The sequence below is a fragment of the Impatiens glandulifera genome, unplaced genomic scaffold (genome assembly GCF_907164915.1).
Source record: "Impatiens glandulifera unplaced genomic scaffold, dImpGla2.1, whole genome shotgun sequence".
Lineage (NCBI taxonomy): Eukaryota > Viridiplantae > Streptophyta > Magnoliopsida > Ericales > Balsaminaceae > Impatiens > Impatiens glandulifera.
In genome coordinates, this window is record NW_025919113.1 from 5,001 (window position 1) to 10,190 (window position 5,190).

Genomic DNA, 5,190 nt, shown 5'->3' on the forward strand with positions numbered 1-5,190 from the left:
TTTCAGTTTGTGGTTTATTAAGATGAACAATACAATACTATGAATTTTTTTCGAAATTATATATGCTTCTTCGTGCATTGCATTTTTTGTAAGTCAGAGAAGAAACCCAAAAAAGAGTTTGAGAAAACTTCGTGCTTTGTAAATTATTGATTCTATAGTATTTCAAAAACATATCCTTTAATCTACAAGGATAGCTCACATTTCATCATGCAGGAGTAAAATAGCTTGATTCAAATATTATAAAGGTGACATTAGGTTGTGTGCTTTAACAAAAATGTTGTCATAGTTCATCATTTTTCTGCTGGTTTTTGAGATTTTTGTTAATGACTACTGTCAATTATTTCAAGCTACATTTTGTAGACAAATTGATCTGCATATAACAACACTAATTATATTAGTGGGAAGGGTAACTTTTGTTAATGCATATTTTTTGGGTAATAATTACCGGAATTGGCGAACATTATAAAATTCGTGAGAAACATTACCCTGCGAAATTACTAACGTACTTGAAAAGAATTTTTATGCTAAGAAATCTAATAAGTTAGTTTTATATATTTTCAATATATTGATCTTCACAACAAGCACCAGTGGTCTAGTGGTAGAATACTACCCTGCCACGGTACAGACCCGGGTTCAATTCCCGGCTGGTGCATTTAAATGGTTGACAATGATGAAATTGCCTTCTTTGGCTTACTAGGGTCTGCCATACACCATCTTTATAAGATGATAAATTAGGCTTCAGAGTTCTTCCTTCTCATATTTTTTTTAACTTGAAAATGTAAAAATAATCTTGATAAGAAGTATTAGTTTGGTTTATGTTTTAAGTTGTTTTCTTATTTGTCTCTTATTCCAAACATCAGAACAACTTATTCATTAATCTTCTTATTTTAACATACAATAATTGTAACCCATTAATCTTCTTCTTTGAGCAACACCCAGTGGATTGTAATTGAACTTAATAGTGATAACACCAAAAGGTTAATTGACGAAAATGAGTTCATTCTTGTTATGGGTTACGCTCCTTAGTGTAAATCAGCGTTTTCGCCTAGATTGATTTCTGATTTCAGTGTGTATTCTTTCAGTTTGTGGTTTATTAAGATGAACAATACAATACTATGAATTTTTTTCGAAATTATATATGCTTCTTCGTGCATTGCATTTTTTGTAAGTCAGAGAAGAAACCCAAAAAAGAGTTTGAGAAAACTTCGTGCTTTGTAAATTATTGATTCTATAGTATTTCAAAAACATATCCTTTAATCTACAAGGAAAGCTCACATTTCATCATGCAGGAGTAAAATAGCTTGATTCAAATATTATAAAGGTGACATTAGGTTGTGTGCTTTAACAAAAATGTTGTCATAGTTCATCATTTTTCTGCTGGTTTTTGAGATTTTTGTTAATGACTACTGTCAATTATTTCAAGCTACATTTTGTAGACAATTTGATCTGCATATAACAACACTAATTATATTAGTGGGAAGGGTAACTTTTGTTAATGCATATTTTTTGGGTAATAATTACCGGAATTGGCGAACATTATAAAATTCGTGAGAAACATTACCCTGCGAAATTACTAACGTACTTGAAAAGAATTTTTATGCTAAGAAATCTAATAAGTTAGTTTTATATATTTTCAATATATTGATCTTCACAACAAGCACCAGTGGTCTAGTGGTAGAATACTACCCTGCCACGGTACAGACCCGGGTTCAATTCCCGGCTGGTGCATTTAAATGGTTGACAATGATGAAATTGCCTTCTTTGGCTTACTAGGGTCTGCCATACACCATCTTTATAAGATGATAAATTAGGCTTCAGAGTTCTTCCTTCTCATATTTTTTTTAACTTGAAAATGTAAAAATAATCTTGATAAGAAGTATTAGTTTGGTTTATGTTTTAAGTTGTTTTCTTATTTGTCTCTTATTCCAAACATCAGAACAACTTATTCATTAATCTTCTTATTTTAACATACAATAATTGTAACCCATTAATCTTCTTCTTTGAGCAACACCCAGTGGATTGTAATTGAACTTAATAGTGATAACACCAAAAGGTTAATTGACGAAAATGAGTTCATTCTTGTTATGGGTTACGCTCCTTAGTGTAAATCAGCGTTTTCGCCTAGATTGATTTCTGATTTCAGTGTGTATTCTTTCAGTTTGTGGTTTATTAAGATGAACAATACAATACTATGAATTTTTTTCGAAATTATATATGCTTCTTCGTGCATTGCATTTTTTGTAAGTCAGAGAAGAAACCCAAAAAAGAGTTTGAGAAAACTTCGTGCTTTGTAAATTATTGATTCTATAGTATTTCAAAAACATATCCTTTAATCTACAAGGATAGCTCACATTTCATCATGCAGGAGTAAAATAGCTTGATTCAAATATTATAAAGGTGACATTAGGTTGTGTGCTTTAACAAAAATGTTGTCATAGTTCATCATTTTTCTGCTGGTTTTTGAGATTTTTGTTAATGACTACTGTCAATTATTTCAAGCTACATTTTGTAGACAATTTGATCTGCATATAACAACACTAATTATATTAGTGGGAAGGGTAACTTTTGTTAATGCATATTTTTTGGGTAATAATTACCGGAATTGGCGAACATTATAAAATTCGTGAGAAACATTACCCTGCGAAATTACTAACGTACTTGAAAAGAATTTTTATGCTAAGAAATCTAATAAGATAGTTTTATATATTTTCAATATATTGATCTTCACAACAAGCACCAGTGGTCTAGTGGTAGAATACTACCCTGCCACGGTACAGACCCGGGTTCAATTCCCGGCTGGTGCATTTAAATGGTTGACAATGATGAAATTGCCTTCTTTGGCTTACTAGGGTCTGCCATACACCATCTTTATAAGATGATAAATTAGGCTTCAGAGTTCTTCCTTCTCATATTTTTTTTAACTTGAAAATGTAAAAATAATCTTGATAAGAAGTATTAGTTTGGTTTATGTTTTAAGTTGTTTTCTTATTTGTCTCTTATTCCAAACATCAGAACAACTTATTCATTAATCTTCTTATTTTAACATACAATAATTGTAACCCATTAATCTTCTTCTTTGAGCAACACCCAGTGGATTGTAATTGAACTTAATAGTGATAACACCAAAAGGTTAATTGACGAAAATGAGTTCATTCTTGTTATGGGTTACGCTCCTTAGTGTAAATCAGCGTTTTCGCCTAGATTGATTTCTGATTTCAGTGTGTATTCTTTCAGTTTGTGGTTTATTAAGATGAACAATACAATACTATGAATTTTTTTCGAAATTATATATGCTTCTTCGTGCATTGCATTTTTTGTAAGTCAGAGAAGAAACCCAAAAAAGAGTTTGAGAAAACTTCGTGCTTTGTAAATTATTGATTCTATAGTATTTCAAAAACATATCCTTTAATCTACAAGGAAAGCTCACATTTCATCATGCAGGAGTAAAATAGCTTGATTCAAATATTATAAAGGTGACATTAGGTTGTGTGCTTTAACAAAAATGTTGTCATAGTTCATCATTTTTCTGCTGGTTTTTGAGATTTTTGTTAATGACTACTGTCAATTATTTCAAGCTACATTTTGTAGACAATTTGATCTGCATATAACAACACTAATTATATTAGTGGGAAGGGTAACTTTTGTTAATGCATATTTTTTGGGTAATAATTACCGGAATTGGCGAACATTATAAAATTCGTGAGAAACATTACCCTGCGAAATTACTAACGTACTTGAAAAGAATTTTTATGCTAAGAAATCTAATAAGTTAGTTTTATATATTTTCAATATATTGATCTTCACAACAAGCACCAGTGGTCTAGTGGTAGAATACTACCCTGCCACGGTACAGACCCGGGTTCAATTCCCGGCTGGTGCATTTAAATGGTTGACAATGATGAAATTGCCTTCTTTGGCTTACTAGGGTCTGCCATACACCATCTTTATAAGATGATAAATTAGGCTTCAGAGTTCTTCCTTCTCATATTTTTTTTAACTTGAAAATGTAAAAATAATCTTGATAAGAAGTATTAGTTTGGTTTATGTTTTAAGTTGTTTTCTTATTTGTCTCTTATTCCAAACATCAGAACAACTTATTCATTAATCTTCTTATTTTAACATACAATAATTGTAACCCATTAATCTTCTTCTTTGAGCAACACCCAGTGGATTGTAATTGAACTTAATAGTGATAACACCAAAAGGTTAATTGACGAAAATGAGTTCATTCTTGTTATGGGTTACGCTCCTTAGTGTAAATCAGCGTTTTCGCCTAGATTGATTTCTGATTTCAGTGTGTATTCTTTCAGTTTGTGGTTTATTAAGATGAACAATACAATACTATGAATTTTTTTCGAAATTATATATGCTTCTTCGTGCATTGCATTTTTTGTAAGTCAGAGAAGAAACCCAAAAAAGAGTTTGAGAAAACTTCGTGCTTTGTAAATTATTGATTCTATAGTATTTCAAAAACATATCCTTTAATCTACAAGGATAGCTCACATTTCATCATGCAGGAGTAAAATAGCTTGATTCAAATATTATAAAGGTGACATTAGGTTGTGTGCTTTAACAAAAATGTTGTCATAGTTCATCATTTTTCTGCTGGTTTTTGAGATTTTTGTTAATGACTACTGTCAATTATTTCAAGCTACATTTTGTAGACAAATTGATCTGCATATAACAACACTAATTATATTAGTGGGAAGGGTAACTTTTGTTAATGCATATTTTTTGGGTAATAATTACCGGAATTGGCGAACATTATAAAATTCGTGAGAAACATTACCCTGCGAAATTACTAACGTACTTGAAAAGAATTTTTATGCTAAGAAATCTAATAAGTTAGTTTTATATATTTTCAATATATTGATCTTCACAACAAGCACCAGTGGTCTAGTGGTAGAATACTACCCTGCCACGGTACAGACCCGGGTTCAATTCCCGGCTGGTGCATTTAAATGGTTGACAATGATGAAATTGCCTTCTTTGGCTTACTAGGGTCTGCCATACACCATCTTTATAAGATGATAAATTAGGCTTCAGAGTTCTTCCTTCTCATATTTTTTTTAACTTGAAAATGTAAAAATAATCTTGATAAGAAGTATTAGTTTGGTTTATGTTTTAAGTTGTTTTCTTATTTGTCTCTTATTCCAAACATCAGAACAACTTATTCATTAATCTTCTTAT

At 30.8% G+C, this 5,190-nt stretch overlaps 5 non-coding genes across 5 annotated transcripts; all 5 read left to right on the forward strand.

Moving 5' to 3' along the window:
* Nucleotides 1-581: 581 nt before the first annotated feature.
* Nucleotides 582-652, forward strand: TRNAG-GCC. The gene has a single exon. It is a non-coding gene; the product is annotated as a tRNA-Gly (tRNA).
* A 1,005-nt stretch (nucleotides 653-1,657) lies between these two features.
* Nucleotides 1,658-1,728, forward strand: TRNAG-GCC. Its single transcript has one exon. It is a non-coding gene; the product is annotated as a tRNA-Gly (tRNA).
* Nucleotides 1,729-2,733: 1,005 nt separating this feature from the next.
* On the forward strand, nucleotides 2,734-2,804 carry TRNAG-GCC. The gene has a single exon. It is a non-coding gene; the product is annotated as a tRNA-Gly (tRNA).
* A 1,005-nt stretch (nucleotides 2,805-3,809) lies between these two features.
* On the forward strand, nucleotides 3,810-3,880 carry TRNAG-GCC. Its single transcript has one exon. It is a non-coding gene; the product is annotated as a tRNA-Gly (tRNA).
* Nucleotides 3,881-4,885: 1,005 nt separating this feature from the next.
* Nucleotides 4,886-4,956, forward strand: TRNAG-GCC. Its single transcript has one exon. It is a non-coding gene; the product is annotated as a tRNA-Gly (tRNA).
* Nucleotides 4,957-5,190: the final 234 nt, after the last annotated feature.